Raw genomic sequence first — 20,943 nt, 5'->3', positions numbered from 1 at the left:
CAGCCACATTAACACTGTGGATGTAAATGCCTCGCCCAGGGCAGGAACTTTACTGACACTTGCTCTCCTGCAAGGAGGAGAGTTAAATAGCATGTCCATGAGCAAAGGTTGGGTATTTTCATCCTGCATAGCATCACATTTGACCAAACTTTAACCACTCATTCCTTTCATAGAGAGTTTCAAGAAAATTTCTTTATATTCCTTTCTCCATAACTCTTGGTTTCAACTGCTAATATATGCTGAGAAAATGCACTGTTTTAAGTTCTCTGCAGCACTGTAAATTTGAAGTATTTTATTTCAGTTTGTTAATGCCCCATGATGCATTTTTTTCCCTTTTAATATGGGGGAAATAGATCTCAGAATAAGCCATCCATTTGCCCACATCCCACAATGAGCAGATGACAGCAAACTTTGACTTTGGGAAAGATTTCTGAAGAGACCATCCACAAATACTCTATAAGATTGCATTTCCAGGCACATGAAGAACACACTCATGAGATTAAAGCAAGACGACATCTACCTGTGTTAGTGTTAGTGTTATTACCATTATCACCCACTCCCACCATCTTTAGGTGCCTAGTGTAGGCCTTTGCTCCAAATACAAATGTCTCCAAAGGGTTCATTCTCTAGTTTGTATGGTATGTTCAAGGTCACAATCCTTTCCCACAGGTCTGGAAGATAGGACATTCAAAATCAAATCACTGTCATACCCCCTATCATCTGTTAAAAGTCTGTCTCTGTGAGGTTGTCTCCTCACTGTGTTTACTCACGGCATATCCTCAATAAGGCCCATCATTCCCCCTGTTTCTGTCATAGACACTGACCTATTCACAATGACATCACGTTCATGACCTGACTGCCCCAGTATCTCACATTGTAGTACTATTAAATTTGGCTCATATTCCAAAAGACAAAACTGGGTAATCCACACTTCAATTTATCATACTATCAGACATTCTTAACTGAATCTCATAAACTACTTTGAACTTAAACTTCTGACCAGTGCTTGAAGTACTAGGATACCGGGAACTCTTAGAGACATGCTGAATGTATTTTATAACATAAAATGTACATGAGATTTGGGGAACATGGGTGGATATTACAACTTTTAAAAAATTTTTTATGGAGCTATATAATTTTCTCCACTCCCGCCCTTCTTCCCCCTTCCCTTTCTGCCCTTTCCCATGATCCTCATGGTCCCCATTTACTCAGGAGATCTTGTCTTTTTCTATTTCCCATGTAGATTAGATCCATGTATGTCTTTCTTAGGGTCTTCTTTGCCATCTAGATTCTCTGGGGTTGTGAATTGTAGGCTGATTTTTTTTTTATTTTTTACTTTATATCTAAAAGCCACTTACAAGTGAGCACGTATTATATTTGTCTTTCTGTGTCTGGGTTACCTCTCTCAATATGATGCTTTCTAGATCCATCCATTTGCCTCAAATTTAAGATATTATTTTTTCTGTATAGTACTCCATTGTGTAAATGTAGCACATCTTCTTTATCCCTTTTTTGGACTAGAGGCATTTAGATTAATTCCAGGTTCTAGCTATTACAAATAATGCTGCTATGAACATAGTTGAGCACATGTCCTTCTGTTATGATTTAGCATCTTTTGGGTATATATCCAAAAGTAGTATTGCTAGATCTTTCGGGAAGTACACTTGAATGCATTGGCACAGGGGACCACTTCCTAAATATAACCCCAATATCAGAGACACTGAGAGAAACAATTGATAAATGGGACATCCGGAAACTGAGAAGCTTTTGTAAAGCTGAGGACACAGTCAACAAAACAAAATAGAAGCCTACAGAATGGGAAAAGATCTTCACCAACCCCACATCAGACAGAAGGCTCATCTCCAGAATACACAAAGAACTCAATAAGTTGGTCATCAAAAGAACAAATAATTCAATAAAAAATGGGGTACAGACCTAAACAGAGAACTCTCAACAGATGAATCTAAAATAGCTGAAAGACATTTAAGCTCAACATCCTTAGCCATCAGAAAAATGCAAATTTTTCTGCAAAATGCAAAAAATACAAATATGTAAAAAAGAGTTAGAATGTTTTGAGGCTAGGTTCATGTCCACATCCCACTACTGAAAGGCTTACCTAGTTACAGAAGACAGCTGGTTCAGGCTTCATATCCTCCATTACTTGGAATGCTCACTAGGGACACCCTCATAGATTCTAGGGCATTTCTATTACACTAGATTTCCACATAGCCCCTGAAATGACCCCAATTACAGTCATCTCTCCCTCCATCACCCCTAAACTAATCTCTCCTGTTCCCATACCCACCTGCTCCCAGTCCACCCACAAAATTCTGTTCTGTTTCTCTTTCCCAAGGAGATCCATGTGTTCCCCCTTGAGCCCTCCTTGTTTCTTAGCCTCTCTGTATCTATTGATTGTAGTTAGATTATCCTTTACTTGACAGCTTAATATCCATTTATAAGTGAGTCCGTACCATGTTTGTCTTTCTGAATCTGGGTTACCTCACTCAGGGAGATTTCTTTTTCTAGGTCCATCATTTTGCCTTCAAACTTTATGATGCCATTATTTTTAACAACTGAATAATACTCCATTGTGTAAATGTACAACGTTTTCTTTATCCATTCATTGGATGCGGGATAATGTAGGTTGTTTTCAGTTTCTGGCTATTATGAATAAAGCTGTAATGGGAAGGTTTTTGGTCTTTGTTTATGATTTTGGTTGGTTGGTCGATTGGTTGGTTTGGTTGTTTTTCTGTTCTTGTCCAAGATCTGCTCTACATATTGGTTTGGAATTCTTCTTCATTTATGTCTATAATTCAAAGATTTTTCTCTTCTCATATTGTCCTACATTCTATGAATGTTCCTTCTGTGTGTTTTTGACTATTTCTCACATTCTAAGTCTGTACAATCTAGTTATTTTACTTTTTCAAGTCCTGATATTCTGTCTTTCGCTTGATCTAGTCTACTCGGGAGGCTTTCACTGGAGTGTTTTCCGGAGATGTAGAAAATAATGTATACAATATTACAATTCATTCAGAGAAAGGACTCAAAGAACTATTTTGATGAAAAGGCATTGCTGTTAAGTAATAACAGTACTGGCAGACCTTAATAAAACTCAAACTATATTGTGAATTTTAAATGAATGTCAAAAGAGGAGCCAGAGCCAGTTCAGGGAATTCCTATGAAACTGCTGCTATTTAGGGAAGACAAAAAAAAATGTGCTGGCTGGTGAGTATAGAAAATAAATTGTTTTTCTTAACATTGTAATCTATGTTTGTGTTTTGAGGGAGAAAGAATTGTGAAGGCTCAAAGTCAGGTGAAATGGTACATGAAAAGGAAAATATTGAAGATACAGGGAAGAAGATATCAAGGTTCTTGGGAAATGGGTATTACCTTTACAAAGAAGGTAGCATCATCTCCTCAGGGAGTGGGGAATAGAAAAGCTTTGTAAGTTTAGTGATTTATCAAGATGCACTATAAATACAGGAGTTCATAGTATTTCATTAACATAGAGGAGAAAACGTGTACGTGAATTTGATAAAATTCTGAAATTTCAGAAAAATACAAAAAGTTCAAACTAGATATACTTCCTGAACGAATACTTATCAGGAAAACTTAGAAGGATGGAGAGTATCTTTAGACTCCTTTCTATGAACTTTTTTCTCTGAATCATCTTATCTCCCCACGGGCCTCCTGAAGAACTATGATGAATGCCACTCTCTTCAAACTAAAAGGGAGTGGTACTTTTATTTGTAAAGCAGAATGAAATTCTTCTTATACTTGATCAATTGGACAGTGATTCTCCACTATCAAGTTTCAGTATTATTCCCCATTCATAGGCATGAACAGGTAAAAACCTGTGAATTACTTCTCACTGTGCCTGAAGATTTTCTTCAATATTTGGACATATTTTCAAATTGACAACTGATATTAGCCATCAAAAATGGTGCATTGGAAGTCTCTCCCTTCCATTCCTTTTTATTTGATGATCATCTAAGGTGAGCAGCTTGATTGTGCCTATCACTCCTAACCAACATGATCTACTGCCTCACATGCACAAAATGACCGGCTCAGGTCATCATGGACTAAAACCTCTAAAACCATGAAAATAAGAGTAAAATTAAAAAATGAAAACCAAAACAAACAAAGAAGCAACAATAATAATCTTCACCTCTTTCTAAGTTATTTATTTTTGGGTTTTGTTATAACTTTGAAAGATGATAAACACAGAAATGATTCTTATCATTATAAAAAGTTCCACTTGAAAGTATGACAATTAGACATAATCTACTTAAAATATCTAGCATGTGCTATATTCCCACAAATGCTGTGGAAGATTCTTTTATAGTGTGTGAGGATAAGTCATTGTGATTGGTTTAATAAAAAGCTAAATGGCCAATAGCTAGGCAGGACTTTGGGGGCAGAGAGAAATCTTGGAAGATGAAAGCAGAGTTGTGGAGAGATGTGGAGGAGGCACAGTATGTAGGAGATGAGGTAACAAGCCATGCTATGTGACAGCATGTAAATTAATAGAAGCCTAATGTGCTATGTGGTAGCATGTAAATTATAAGAGCTAGTTAGAAAGAAGCCTAGCTTTCATAATTAATAATAAATCTTAGTGTGGTTATTTGGGAGCTAGCCGGAGACAGAGAAAGACTCACTATACATATGTAATTACTATTTTGATTTGTTAGTTATGCCTATTTTTTAAAGAATATATGTTTAATTATTTAATAACTATATTACATACATTCTGTATAATTTTTGCTCTGATTCAGATTGGGAATGGGATCATTCCTATTCCATGAAAGAGAAAATGAAAGGTTGCTCTAATTAACCAGATAGTCAAGATTACAAATATCGTAATTTTTGTAATATCTCAAAAGTTACAGAGAAAAAGATAAAAGTATTTTTATTTTATTTTATTTTATTTTAATCCTCATTAAATTACCAAAGTCTTGTGCTGCTATATGTTTGGAACTAGCTTTTATATACTTCATATCTAACATAAAAACCACAACTGTGGTTAAAGAGAGGGCTAGAAATGTTAGAGATTTCGTGTGAAATGGACAAGAAAATGGTTAGAAAGACAATGATTTATAATACAGGAAGATAAAGTAGGCAGACTTTGAGGCCTGTAATCTTGGATGGTTCATTTCTGAAAGGTCTTCTATTACATGCTCTGTCCCTTCAGAGATAATTGAAAGGTATGGTTATTATTGCAAGAAAAAGAGATACTTTCTCTTTTTGTCTTGGAGATCAATACCTGCCTCTTTGTGGAGGCCTAAGTCCTGAGGTTCATATAGAGAGGAGCAATTTGATGTTGAAAGCAAAGAAATGGGCTGGGAAATGTCTCCAAATAGTTGAGCGTGGGATTTTATCAATAGGACAAATTGGGCTTTTAAGCAGTGAGGTCTTTGTCTACATCCTATATAGGTTTCTTTTTTTTAATGTTTCTATTTCCAAAAGAAATAAGCCAGAAAATTCAACTAATAAGTATAACTGTGTCTTGTTAAACACATCCTTGATTGTAAGACAATAAATATAAAATAGAAAGAGTAAATATGTGAATATATGATTAAACCAGTGTCACAATATTTTATATCAGTTATTGTTGTCAGGAAGGAGAGTGTCCTAGTATCATGTCTGTTACTGTGATGAAATGTCCTGACAAAAGCAACTTGGGGATGCTTATTTGGTTGACAATTCTAGGTGATAATCAATGATTATGGGGAGTTGACAGGAACTTAAATCAGTTGCTCACATCACATTCATGATCAGGAGCAGAGAGGAAATGAATGTACATGATGGAGGAATTACTTTCATTTAATAAAGAAACTGCCTTGGCCCATTTATAGGCCAGCCCTTAGGTGGGTGGAGTAAACAGAGAGAATGCTGGGAGAAAGAAGCCGAGTCAGGGAGTCGCCATGATTCTCCCACTCCAGACAGACGCAGGTTAAGATCTTTCCTGGTAAGCCAGCTCGTGGTACTACACAGAATATTAGAAATGGGTTAGATCAATATGTAAGAGCTAGCCAATAAGAGGCTGGAACTTATGGGCCAGGCAGTGATTAAAAGAATACAGTTTCCGTGTAATTATTTCGGGGCATAAGCTAGCCATGTGGGCGGCTGGGTGCCGGGGACGCAGCCCCGCCGCTCATATTACAACATGTACATATGTCTGTTTGTGTTCAATACTTTCTATGCAATTATACAGACCAGGGCCCAAATCCAAATGTTGTCACTTACAGTGGGAAATGCTTCCCATATCAGGTTCAACAATCAAGACAATCTCCCACAGACATGCTCACGGGCTATCCTGCTTACATGGTTCCTCCCTGATGAACTTAAGATAATTCTGAATTGTATCAAGTTGGCACTTCAAACTAACCATCATATATATTCCTTAAAAATAACCCTTCAAATTACTATTTTTTTTTTCAAGATAGGGTTTCTCTGTAGTTTTGGAGCCTGTCCTGGAATTCACTCTTGTAGACCAGGCTGGCCTCAAACTCACAGAGATCCGCCTGCCTCTGCCTCCCAAGTGCTGAAATTAAAGGCATGTGCCACCACTGCCTGGCTCAAATCACTATTTTAAGTTAGAAAAAAAAAAGTTGCATGTCTCATTCATATAACAGCTAAACTAAACAAAACCATTTCATCTTAGACAGTAGACAACAGCCCTCCAAATAATGTCTAAGAACTCTTCCATGTAAAACTTGTCTTTTCCAAGAGCAATGAAGTCACAAAACAAAGCCTGGGAAGCCAAACCTAAGTATGACGTAATTTCTGCTCAGTTAGCTTGCATTCACCAATATCCAGTCACATGTGCAAAGCTGAATTACATAAGATAGAATACAGTGAAATACATTGTCCAAGCTCCAAGTGTGAGGCAGATGTAACCTTGCCTCTGAAGAGATAACATTAGTTTATAAGCAATTGCAAACTCTTCATTAAGAAAACAAATTATTTTCTTTCCACAAGCTTTCTAATTAAATGTCACCTTCCTTGCCCTTACCAAATAGACTCATTTCCTTCTTGAGTAAGAATATCAGCCTCATCAAGTCTCCCACTGTTCTTTTATGCTTGTTAGTCTTTCTTCCAGAGGAGGTCTCTTTCCTGAAGCAAATCTAATTTTTGATGTGAATGTCTGTGTTCCTTCAACTCTCACGGGCCTTGCCTTATCAATTATCACTCTTTCTTTTTAACAATATTACTGATGCAAATCTTCATAATTTTTTTCAGATATCTCAACATAAAAGTTCCCTTTAATTTAGATTGTAGTCTCTGTATTAGTTTAAGTCAGTTTCTACAGTGCCATTGATGATAAAGTTTCGGAAGTATAATCTATTGACTCTTCCAGCTTACTTTTTAAAATGTGTCTTTATAACACATCGGCAACTTAGTTACTTTTATTCCATATGGGGCTGTTTATCACATCCCTGTCACCCACTAGATTACAGGTTCCCCAAGTGTCTACACCTGCTTTATTCACCCTGATCCTCAGTCCTCAGCACAAAGCCCAGAACAGGATAGTAACTGAATAAACAGCCAATGAATATTCAACAAATAGCTCCACCGTGATTGACATAAACTGAGATTCTAAGTGACACTTTCATGATTAAATCTAATAGGTATGCTTCTACTTCTAATTTCCTGGACTACTCTGTACCTCACACCCTCATATGAACCATTTTGTTCAAGTTCTCTAATTCTTTGATGACCTTATCCCATTAAATCTCAAATTGTTCTTGTCTCTGTGATGGCTCCTTCTCAACCTGCTTAATTGCTTCCTCCATCTTGTATTATGCACTCAAGTGAGTACACAGGAATTTCTTCAGTGGGTTGGTGATCTCACTATTTTAATTACTATGGATGGTGTTCTTTACCTTCAGGATTTGGTCTATCATTTACAAACTGATACTCCTGTGAATTCATATTATTTCTAGCCTTTTTCCTTGACTTACAACATTTTTAAAGCAAACTGTTCGGTTTTATTGATGTCTTAAGTTTACCCGGGTGGAATATGAATTACATATTCTTTAAGGTGCTCATCTTATCTTTCTCTGTTTCTCAAAGTCATTATCCATTTTTTTTGAATCTGAAGAAACAAGGGTTCATACTCTACTTTTCTTGCTTCTTTTATTCTATCAATCACAAATTTACTCTGTCCCTAGTGCTTCCAAATATTTTGTTTGTTCTTTCCTTCCCCACCCTTGTCATTTTTCTCATTCTCCATCTTGAACTCTGGAATCTATCCTTATTAGTCTCCTTGTCCCCAGGTCCCATTAACATATTTCCCATAAGAAGTCAAATTGAAGAGTAGTTGGCATATTACATACTCTGAGATAAGTAAGTTTCCTGGATAGCATAAGGCTCCCATTTTCAAAGGACTAGACCCTCTAGTAACTTGATTTTTTCTAGTTTGATTTTTGTTTCTGGACTTTAGATATCTTTGACTTCATTCTGCATATAATTGTTCTTTTTCGTGTTGACAATAATTGTCTAACTTAAGTTCCGCAAATTCTAGTTAACTTTTCCACATCCATGAGCTCTTACCCCAGGCTTTACAGTATTTAAAATGCTTCCCTATCTCTATTCAATACAGATTAAGTACGACTCTTACATGATCAGATGAAGCCTTGTACATATCTGTGACAATGAACTGTGTCGAACAAACTCTTTTGGAAAAAGATGTCAGATTTAATCTGTGAATGAGAAGTAACTTTGTGTTTTCCTGAGGATTTAGGGGTAATTTGCTACACTGGCACTCCTTAACAAGTCCAGAATAAACTACAGTTAAGTGCATTACAAATGAAGAACGAGGCTTAGAAAAGTTAGTTCTCCTCTCTGCTCACATACTCAAAGCACAATTCTTTGGTCCTCTCCACTTTGCATATTCACTGGAGCTATTTTACCAGGAAGTGTTCAAACAGAGCTAACTTGACTCTAGAAGGAGAGGAAGAAAATGATGGGAAATGGCTTTCCCTAAGTATAGCAAACATTTGTAGAATTAATGAGTTTGCAGTTTCTAATCTGTTTTCCACGCTAGCAAAGCTGGTACTGTTCCATCTGAGCTGAGAAATTGCTGGAGCTTGAATTATCCATGAAGGCGCTGTTTGCTATGCGGACTAGCTCACAGAGGACAGGCCTGACACATTGAAATGCAATGGATTCTGGAAACCCAGCAAATGCTATTGCAATTTGTTGGCCAGAGCATCTTGTGTCTGTCCTAATTTGGGAGCCATCAAGACCCTTTGAGGAATAGAGCCAAGAGGAAACGGGCCTTGAGAGAATGGCACGGCTCTTCCTGTCACTGTATCTGCCTCAATGTAGTCAAGGGTTGAAGAGGCCATAAGGTGCTAATGTTTAACTTGTGAACTCCTACTTTCAGAACGCAAAGTGCTAAACTTCTATTGAGAATAAGGGCTAAATATAGCCTCATACATCAAATGTTTATTCCTTCAACAGGCGAAAGGTATCTGTAAATAGCTTGTTTCTACCTTGAGTACTATTGATTATTGCCAGAGTTTATGTCTCAGTTAGTGCACATTGCTCTACAATTTCCTGGAGTCTAAATTTATAGTTAGCCTTTAGTAAATTCTTGGTGGCGTGGTCCTAGTGAAGGGTAGAATCTTCCTCCACCTGTGAACCCAAAAGGTCACTTGCATTTTGAGACTCAGTACATTTCTAAATATCAGACAGTCAAATGCACACAACAGAGAAAGATACAGTGAAACAGGGGTTTAGAGAATGTGTGCTGAGTTTCGTGGTAGTGGGGGCAGCAATAACAACTTTCTTGGGTAAGAGGACTAAAGATGACCAAAGGAACCAACCATGTGTATCAGAACATCAGAGAAAATAGCAAAAATGCCTATCCACCTCATGTTTGGTGTGATTTTATCTGATGTCCTGATAGCCTAGACTTCATTGTCTTATTCTTTTCTTTTAAATTTTGTTTTGTTCCTGAAAGTCCAACATTCTTAGCAATCCTGTATTTCCCTAATAGCCTTTTTAATAAAGTCCTCTCCGTCTTTATCAGTCAAAGCAAGTGTGTTTCTATTAAAATTCCTGGCATATTAAAACTCTGTGGCATAGGAAATATTATTAAAATAATTGTTACAAAAACTGTTGTTAATGAATTCTATTCATAAACTAGATGAAGGGAAATGGCCTCAGCTTAGTAAAGCAATTTACAACATGCTAAGACCATACTTTCTTTTAGTTTAATTTGTCATCTTAGATTAGTGGTTCTCAATAGGGGACAATTTTGTTCAAGTTTTCTTCATTGTCACAATAGGGTGGGAATGCTATCACTTAAGCCAGAGATAATGTTCAGCATCTAACAATGTGCAGATAAGACTTAGTCATAATGAACATCTGTCTTCAGATGTGAACCATTCCAAGGAAGGCTTTAAGATTGTGGATCTGGATGGAACTTAGGACTTATGGGTCCCATGACATACCTCTTTCCTTACTAGTGTTTAAAACTAATGAAGGTTGTACTAAAATACTTCTCAAGTTTTGTTTTTCTGTCTCAACCAAACAACTAGCTCTCTACTGGGTGTGATGCTACAATAGGGCAAAATGAGCAAACCCACTAGTAAATGTGACAATCACTTCCAAGGGTCTTCACATAAATGGGGAAGCTACAACAGAAAACTAGATCAATTAATAAAAATATCCAGAGATATAAATTGTAGCAAAGGGGAAAGAAAGTTGAGGTTAAATGTTTAGGAATCAGTAAGGAAAGATAAACTTTGACTCACTTCTCTAGCAGGTGACATTTATGTCAAAACTGGATGGAGGGCAGTCTAAGGAGAAATCTCATTTCATCCTTTTAACTAAAACCCCTCAAAAGGTTACCTCGCTGCAATATGGATTATTTATTTATTAAAGATTTCTGCCTCCTCCCCGCCACCGCATCCCATTTCCCTGCCCCTCCCCTAATAAACTCCCCCTCCCTCAGCAGCCCGAAGAGCAGTCAGGGTTCCCTGCCCTGTGGGAAGTCCAAGGACCTCCCACCTCCTTCCAGGTCTAGTAAGGTGAGCATCCAAACTGCCTAGGCTCCCACAAAGCCAGTACATGCAGTAGGATCAAAACCCAGGAACATGGGATGAACTCACTCATATTTGGTTTCTAGCCATAAATAAAGGACATTGAGCCTATAATTCGTGATCCTAGAGAAGCTAAATAAGAAGGTGAACCCAAAGAAAAACATATAGTTATCCTCCTGGATATTAACCTTCATCAGGCGATGAAAGGAGACAGAGACAGAGACCCACATTGGAGCACCGGACTGAAATTCCAAGGTCCAAATGAGGAACAGAAGGAGAGAGAGCACGAGCAAGGAACTCAGGACCGCGAGGGGTGCACCCACACACTGAGACAATGGGGATGTTCTATCGGGAACTCACCAAGGCCAGCTGGACTGGGTCTGAAAAAGCATGGGATAAAACCGGACTCGCTGAACATAGCGGACAATGAGGGCTGCTGAGAAGTCAAGAACAATGGCACTGGGTTTTGCAATATGTTGTTTTACCCACTGCTATGAACAGGTCACAATCTAACTCAAGAACTGCCTTTTTCAAATACATCATGAATGCTCATTACCATTGATAAGATGTCCAGCTTCACCTATTCTACCTGATACACATGCCGATTCGACTTCTCTTGCCAAACGAACTGCAGTGGGCAATCACCAGTTTCTGCCCCCTCCCTTGTGAGTGGAAGGCCTGTGCTAGAATACAAACTCCTACTGCTTTATATCTCCCATTAAGAATTCTTACCACCATTGTATCTCTGAATTGGTTTTGTAACAGCTATTAGTTTCTGTATTTGGTAACCACAAGGCAAAAGTTCCAAGAAATCCTGTGAACACAGGAATTAATACAGAATGCCCCTGGAAGCTCATTTCCTACTGTGAACTTTCTCAATGCTATCTTGCTTTAATTCTAGGAAGAGACTGCTATGTTCCTGATCTGGCTTTTAGCTGATCATGGATTCACTATTAACTTTCCTCTTCCAATAAAGCCTGTTCTCAATGTTCTAAAGTTCTATTCCTTTATTTAAAATGGAGTGGTGATAATATTCAAATTTATTCTAATACCAATAAACCCCTTAATACATGCCTGAGAGATCTCTATATAGGTAATTGGAAAGGAGAGAAGGTATTAACACCTTGGCTAAAAAGGCAAATAGAAATAAGCTCTTGGAATGCTTTGTCCCAAACCACTAAAATGAAAAATAACTAAGTGACTCCATTCCACTGCGTGTCCCTGCATACAGAATACGAATTTGTAGTCTAGTTATTTCATTTTCCTTTTCTTTTTCTGAAAAAAAAATGAGTAAATACCAAATCCTACAGATGAAATGGGAAAGCTATTTGTTGGCATAGCTGTGCTTATAGCTTTGGTTTCATTCTTCACCCCAGTGTACAGCCATAAAAATCATGCTGCCTCAACAGAGAAATCTATTTTCTGGGAGAGGGAAAGTCAGTTTTCTTTAAAGGTATGGCCTCTGGTAGGCTGATGACAGCCCAGTGGATGGCTCTATATCTGTGAATATATGGGCAACACAAATTGAACTCAGTGGGCTATAAAAATAAAAGAAAGAAAAATAGAATATGAAGTTGAGACAGGTAGGAGAATGGGAAGAGGAAGGGAGGCCTACAGTGAATGTGATCAAGATACACTGTATGCATACGTGAAATTTTCAAAGAGTTAATAAATGTTGTGTTCAAATGCTTTTGTTTTTTAAGCTATTGGAGATAAACTGAGCTTCAAGCAAATGTGAATACAAGAATATGTATTTGTTTTTTAAAGCTCTCAGCATGGCTGGGACTCTGACCATGCCCTTGGGATGAGAAATACTCTTGGCTGAGATGTGAGCACAATGATGTATCATGCTTTTCTCCTAGATGACCCCCTTTTCCTTCACATTTACACTGAAACTACTCCCATTCAGTGTGGATTTCCATGGTTCTTCTAAATTGCTAACAGAATGCATATCAGTTCTTTCCTACAATGGCTCTTAACAGCCTTTCCTGTCTCCTAACTAGCCTGTTCTACTCTCTATAACACTACAGTCTTTTTCTTATGATGGCTTTCTACTGCATAAGACCCTCAATTGTTTCTACTTGTTTCTGTGTCTGAATGGGGCATGCCATCTCTGTAATCCTGATCTTACTTGCTTCTCCTACCTTAGGAGCCATAACTTCTCCTCCATACCCAACAGACACTCATATCTCATTCACTTTCTACCCTTCACACAGACTTAAAAATATAGCAATGTTCTACTAACAATAAGGAAGAACACATACTGGAGACTTTCATTCGTTTTACAATTTTTTTATATTAGAAATGGAAGCTACTCTTTTCCTGGCTATAACATTACACAACTCATCCCTTCTTTCTAATATATGGCAGTCCCATCGTCACACACATCTTAATCTTCCTTTTCTTAATAATCTATGCTACTCAAGTCTCTGATTATAAATAATAAAAGTCACCTATATATAATGGTCACAGTAACAATATTATACTGAAGCTACTGCTTTCCTGTGTCTTCCAGGAGGTTTTTGAAGCCTCTTTTTCTCTTGGGGTTTTCTCAGCGAACATCTAACTGTGTGCAAATCATTCCCTGCCATTTCCATCCCCAGTCCACAGTAGGGTCATTTATGATGAAAATATTCTCTCTCAAAGAATCAAGTACCACTTTTCCCTAGGTAACTGGACCTAGAGCTGAATAGAAACAATGAGTCTTTCTATTTGTTTGGGTCTAAGCATGAAATCTCACTGTGATGGGGTTTCTACATCTTTTGTGATGGGTAACATGGTGAAGAAAGATCATCTAGAGAAAGAAAAAACAATATTACTTAATTATGCATTATATGCATGTAATATGTAATATTACACGGATATGTGTGCATTCAATGTACATTTATTATATGCATGTGTACACATATAATACACACAGAGCATCTCAGTGAATAGCACTATATCTCTGGGTAAATATGCTATGCTTTCAGTTTTACAGATAAAAATAAAAGTCATAAAGACTATATTGCATCTATAAGATTTCTACAGCTAATTACTGTTTTGACTCTCAAATGATTTTTTTCCTGTTTTTATAGTTTCTGGTCTATTCCTAGCATCTTGTTATCAATTTTTCATCTATACATGTAGTCATTATTTTATTCACTCATTCATGAAACATGAATCAGTTTTCTACTCTATGACAGAACACAAGAAATCTTTTTCATAAAACTTTTTTGATTTTTTGAAAATACTATTGGGAAATAATTGCCATGTATCTTGTTTGGTTTCCTACATATTTTGTAGCAATCATTCTTCGGATTTATTTTTCTAAATGTTCGTTCTGTAATTTGCCTGAGAAGATAGAGTTAGTGTCTCCCATCTGAGTATAGAAAATATTTTTCCCTGAATAATGTAATAAACATTTACTTTTGAGACAAACACTGAGAAATATTCTTTCATTCCTTAGATGGGATGCAGCCCCAGTGAATATTCAGAATCTTCCTGAACAGAGTGTGGATTAAGGAAAATTCATGTGAGCATGAAGTTCCCATTGCCTGCTGTGTTGACATTAACAAAGTCTATGCCACCAACCCAGGATTCTCATATATCTTAATGTGCTGTCTTGCAAAAGGAAAAAAATTCCCATAACCTTCATTCTTCTTGACAGATACGGTTGGCATAATCACTACAGGTTAATAATTATGGACAATGCAACTCGATTCAACAATGTTGTCACAAGCTTGTTAGTACTGGAGCCAATGTTTGAATCTCAGATTTAACAACATACAAAGAAGTTAAAGATATAACTAGAATTAATCATGCAGCCGACCCTAACTGGTCAGCTTGTGCTAATCTACTAAATCATGAGAAGCTAAAGAGTGACTAGGATCTGTGAAGTGGCTCAGAGCACAAGGGATATATGAACAGCAGGTAGAGAACACTGGTGATTTAAGAGGTTAAGAGACTCAGCACCAAATAGCCCTAGGTTCAAATCTGATGCTCTGCATGAAATGATCCATTTATTCAATGTGTTTGAGCAGTAACGTTCTTATCTGTAAAGCACAAATAAAGATCCAGTCTCACAAGAGTGTCATAGCCATTAAACACAGTGATATGTAAAAGCATTGAGCATGAAGCTGCCCATGTAAAAAATATTTACTAAATGATGGCTATTAGTATTCCTAAAAAGTCCGCAATGAAGATTGGGTTAGTGATTGACTAATTTACCTACATCACTGCTCCTGTACCTTAACCATCAGATCATTTGCTATTAATAAGTTCCTAGTTGTCAGCAATGTAACCAGGTTAATAAATACTGTCTGAACCACAGAAGCTTTGGGAACTAATGTAGTCCCCGACTTTAAGTTTGATTGAAACTAAAAGTCCTTTCATGTAACCAAAATATCTCCAGGCTACAACTGTGAGATAGCATTGAGGCTGAGACTTACTTCTTGTCCTTCTACAAAAGGTGTGAGAAATTACAAGACTAGAGGTTTTTCTGGTCTCTATTTGTCTCTTTCTCATCTTACACAGGAAACAAGGATTGCTGTTGCCAAGCAACAGTACAGTGTTAGAATGATAGAGCATGTGTAATATGGCACTTTGGGAGTGAAGGGCTTAGTTCTAGAGTTGGCCCAAGGGCACTGAAAAGGAACATGGGAGAATGTAGTATTCCTCAACAGCTGGACCATCACGTCATTAATGCAAATCCGCCAGTAATGAAAGGGCTGCTGTCACAGAGAAATCCCACCACTGGCTTTCTGTGAACTGTATAAAATCCTCAGAACCACAGTGCATAGAAGCTCTGGAGAGTTACAATTTGCCCTTCTAGCTCTTCACTTTAAATGCAGTGTGCCTAAATGCAGCAATAATTCTTGCCAAATAATCACATTCGAGACAGAATATGAAAAAATGAGTTTGTAAATCCTGGCACCTAATATGAATCTATTCTGTGGGAAAAAAATGAAATGGGCCTTTGATTCACATGAAAAATCATCTCACTAAAAAGACTGGAAAGAATACGATGAGGGAGGGAGAGAGAGATAGAGAGTGAGAGAGAGGGAGGGAGAGAGAGACAGAGACAGAGAGGGAGGGAGGAAGGGAGAGAGGGAGAAAGAGAGAGCACAAAGAATTTGATGATGACACTAACCTGCTCATATTATCAGAACAAGAATGGAAGTTGGGGATGCCTCACTATCATTGGTAATGTCGCTGAGACATTAGCAATGACATCTCCCATGATTAATTTTGTAGGCAAAATCACTAATAAGAAATGTGCTCCAGCTTGTACCCAGTGCTAAGCACTGAATTTGCCTACCAGTTAGAAGTACAGGCTTGAGAATTAGACCCCCTAAGCTTTGATACCAGTGATCCACGTTTGGGGATTAATACATATTACAAGGTCAGTTTACCCCTCTGTACCCAATAAATATTTGATGTAATTTTTAAATTTTGGAACAGAGAGATGGGCCAGTGGTTAAGCATACATGTTTTTCTTCCACAAGACCTGGGTTCAGCCTTAAGTACCCATGTCAAACATCTTGCATTTTCTTGTAATTCCAGGTTCAGTAGATCCAAAGGCTCTGAGCTCTGTAGGCATCTGTCCACATGTGCACATACTAACATACAAACACATATGCCTCATTAAAATAATGAAAGTAAAATCTAAAAACACCCCAACTTAGTTTCCAATGTCTCTTCCCTAACTAAATTTCTAAGAAATGAGTTCTTTTCCTAGTGGTGTCTTTCATTTTTCTTAAACTTCATTTTCATTAAAACAGCTCCCCATTTTAATTAAAATATTGCAGAAAAAATTGGAAAACTTTGAATATTTTTTCTGTACTGGACTACAGCTAGAAGTAATAAGCGCAAACCTTACGTTGATGAATTTGCCTTCCCTTCTCTTTAAAGATCACATTGTGACTCATTGATCCAGAATAGGAAATTAATTTATTTAAAAATTGAGCTATATGTAGAAAGACAACTGAAATGACAGACTGAATATTTAACAAATAAAATTTCAGCTTGTCTAGAGACAAAGAAAATATTCATGTTGTTCCATAGTAATGGTCATCAAATTTGTGTTTCAAAACAAATTTAGATCTGGATATGATACTTTTTTTTTCACAGTATTAAGGTTCTGAAAGGAGTTTAAAGTGCAATTGTTTGGTTGCACAGCAGTGAGACCTGGGTTCCAAAGACACACTGACTGTTGTTCAGATTGACAAGGTCATGAACTCAAAGCTCTATATGATAATTTTTTCTATATCCTTACATAGCTTTCTCATAAAAAACAAACAAATAAGTAGAAACCTCCATAATACTGGTCCTATCTGTAAGAATTATCATAGTTTAGTGGATTATCCCACATCTGTGTAATGATGTGGAATTTCCCTCTGTATGATGTGAATAATCATTGGGTTTATAGCAGAGCTATAGGGGAATAGAGCTAGACAGAGAAAACTAAACTGAATGCTGAGAGAAAGAAGGGTGAAGTCAGAGAGAAGCTATGTAGCCCCCCGGGAGACAAACACCTGAACTTTACCCTGTAAGCCACTGCTATGTGGCTACACAGAGATTAATAGAAATGGGTTAAATTAAGATGTAAGTGTTAACCAATAAGAAGCTAGAACTAATGCGCCAAGCAGTAATTTAAATAATACAGTTTCTGCGGGATTATTTCAGGATTGAGCATCCTGGAATGAATGAGTAGCCTCATTACAACAATGTAAGTTCCCAATCTCATTCCTTCTATCTCCTTGCATGTCCTTTCTAGTTTAGACTTCTCCCAGTGTTCCTCTCTGCCTTATTCCCATTTGTCTTCAGTCAAGAGATGCAAGAGTGGTTCAACATAGAATCAATAAATGCAATCTACCATATGAATAGACTCAAGGACAGAAACCTAGTGATTATCTCATTAGATACTGAAAAGATGCCTTGGCCCAAATACCTTGATCTCGAGTGGCAGACAACATACCAAAGGACAGGTAGGCCAGATTGCTCACTGCAGGACTATGAAGGATGTCCATCCAGAGTTCAGTGAAACAATGATGAAGTCAAAGAATAATCTTCACTGAAAGTTGGAAAAAGTGGTATAGAACTGAGATCTTAAAAATTGCTTCTCTTTACTAAACCAGCATAATCCCTAACAACAATTTATAAACATTTGTTATCCACAGATAAATGTAGTCCTTACCCCTCATTAACTTCTCTTTATAGCAGACAGAGACCACTACAGAACATCATAACCAATCAAAATGAAAGGTGTGTGAAGTCAAATCCCCTGCACATTCCAGTACTTAAGGGAATATAGTCGAAGAGGAAGAGAAAACATTTAAAGAACTAAAGGGTCGGGGAGTTTGCTGTGAGATTATATATCCTAGTACTGTCAGAAGCTACACTCATAGAGTCTCACCAATATGTTTGCCAAGACGTATGGTGGCATTTCAATTGTATTTTAATAAATAAGGTTTGCCTGAGGATCAGAAAAGTAAAACAGCCACACTGGCCAGCCCTATAGATCAGGCAGCAATGACACACCTCTAATCCCAGTAGCTACACTAGATTGCCATAGAAACCAAGTGCTAATAGTACACACCTTTAATCCCAGAGCTAGAGAGAATTATAAAATGGGAGGAGATAGCTCTCAGACAGTCTCATTCTATGATTCATGAAGGGAGGATCGCCATATTGGACTGAGATCGAGGTAAGAAACAGTGGCTGACTATTTGGGTCTTCAGGTTGAATCTCAATTTCTTTGAATTATTATTAATTGTGCTTCATGAATGTGAGCCAGAAAATGATGACGCCAGTAGACATTCCAAAGTGGGGGAAAGCCTATGAGGCTTCAACTCCACATAAGGAACTATAGGTGACTGACGAAAGCTAGGAGTGGGCAAGCACACAACAATTGTCCAGTACTAAAGGGTCATCCCTGCGAACATGCATACAAAGTAACATTGTATAAACTGAGAGGTTATATTTAGGAATACATGTGTATACAAGTATACATGTATATTTGCGATAACCAATTACTGAAAAACAAGAAAGCCATTAATGTCAAAGAGTAGGGAGAAGCATATAGTAGGGTTTATAGGGAGGATACAGAAGGGAAAAATATTGTAATTTTATTATAATCTCAAAAAAATTGTTTTACTGCTTTAGCAGACAAGGAAGTGACAGATGCTGGCAACAGAATAAGCAAAGCCTTTCATAGATAAGAAAAATTGAGATAATTCTTATTTCATTAAAGATTCATTATTAAGCATTATCTTTGAGGATGGTAGATACAGGACCCGTAGGAGTAGTTGAGTGGACGTTTAGTATATTACCCATGCTTCTCATAAAGCCTCTCCTTCTTGTATCATGATGACAACAGAATTATATGACCCAATCTCTCTACTTTTCATATACACTAATAGGTTTTCCATTCCTCCAAGGATCCCCTTTTACTATGTACTAGGTCTGAATTATTTTCCTTAAAATAATGCTGAGTTGTCATGCTCAGTCTTCCTCCTCATACCTGGTCTACAAGACATCACTTCTCTTACAACCTGAAAAGCTGTTTCTAGTGAAAGTGTGGCATCTGAAAGATTGAGAAAGTCCTAAATCAATGAATATGTGTCTACTACCTGTACCTCCCGTCACCATAAACAGACACCCTTAGCTAAACCAGGGCTTCTCGGCCTCAATTCTAATGGGATTTTATGTGGATGGGTTTTGCTCTGATGGCTCTTCAGTATATTAGAAGATACCAAGCAGCATCCCTTGATCTTACTGATCACCAGTACCCTCTTCCTCCTCCTCAAGTTTCAGAAGCCAAAAATACCTTCTGATTTGTATCCCATGACCGTTGTGATGCAAAATCACCCATGGTTGCAAAGCATTAACCTATTTCCACATGTTTGATAGTATATATTATATTTACCAATTAATGCCTCTTGACAAATGCACACATTTCCATAGAGTTTCTAATACTAACTCAATGCCATGATATTTTAACTAAATGACATTTACCAGGCACTCTAGGAAGAGATTTCTGTCATCAATACTACTTCTGAGGTCGAAAAATTAAGGGTCATTGAGTTTAAACATTGCCTTCAAGTAGAATAGAGAAAATAAGAAGTGGAACCAAAACTCTAAGCTTTCTCTAACTTCAAAATTTCCTAGCAATTCTGATATATTATTTCCCACACAGGTACAGCCTACACTCCAGGATGAGTTTTGTTGGAATTTCAGAGACTCTCTTAAGACCTAGTCCAATCAACCCTCTTGGGATTCTCAAGATATTCAGAAAGTAGCCTATATGAATATTGAGTCCTGCAAGATAATAGAAGTTGAAACCAAGGCAGATCTGCTGTTATACCTTGGACTCCCAGCCCAAGCTAGGAGGGCTATAGCTCACTTCAGAGGATCATGCACTTCCTTCATAGAAATATGCTGCCCACCATGTCCCCAGTGCATCCTGCACATGTCTGTTCTCTTCCACAGAGAGAATCTTCAGCCTAGAAATATGTTTGCTCAGCTTTCTTACAGAGAAAGCACACTGGAGAAACTCAGTCACAGCTGAATGGATTGAGTGAATAAATTAACTAATGAATCACAGATTCAGAACTGTAAACATGCAAAACCACGAGTTACAAGTAGTTCTTGGCAGTCCAGTTACAAACAGAAACCTAACAAATTAGCTACTTATGGGAAGTATTTTGTATTATTCAAAGAGGAAGCCACTGGAAGCACAGTTCATAGTTTTAAAACAGCAAATAATGTAATGGAAAAAAATGGCCCAAACTCTATAAGTTCTTTCTCTTCTTTTTTCAGTTCTATAATTCAGGCTATGACTGGCATAGCCACCCAACTCAGTTCCACTCGCCTTTAGAACTATTACTCTTTTGTTAAATATTCAGGC

Source organism: Chionomys nivalis, chromosome 6 (assembly GCF_950005125.1).
Source record: "Chionomys nivalis chromosome 6, mChiNiv1.1, whole genome shotgun sequence".
In the NCBI taxonomy this organism is placed as follows: Eukaryota; Metazoa; Chordata; class Mammalia; order Rodentia; family Cricetidae; genus Chionomys; species Chionomys nivalis.
This window is presented reverse-complemented; position numbering follows the sequence as displayed.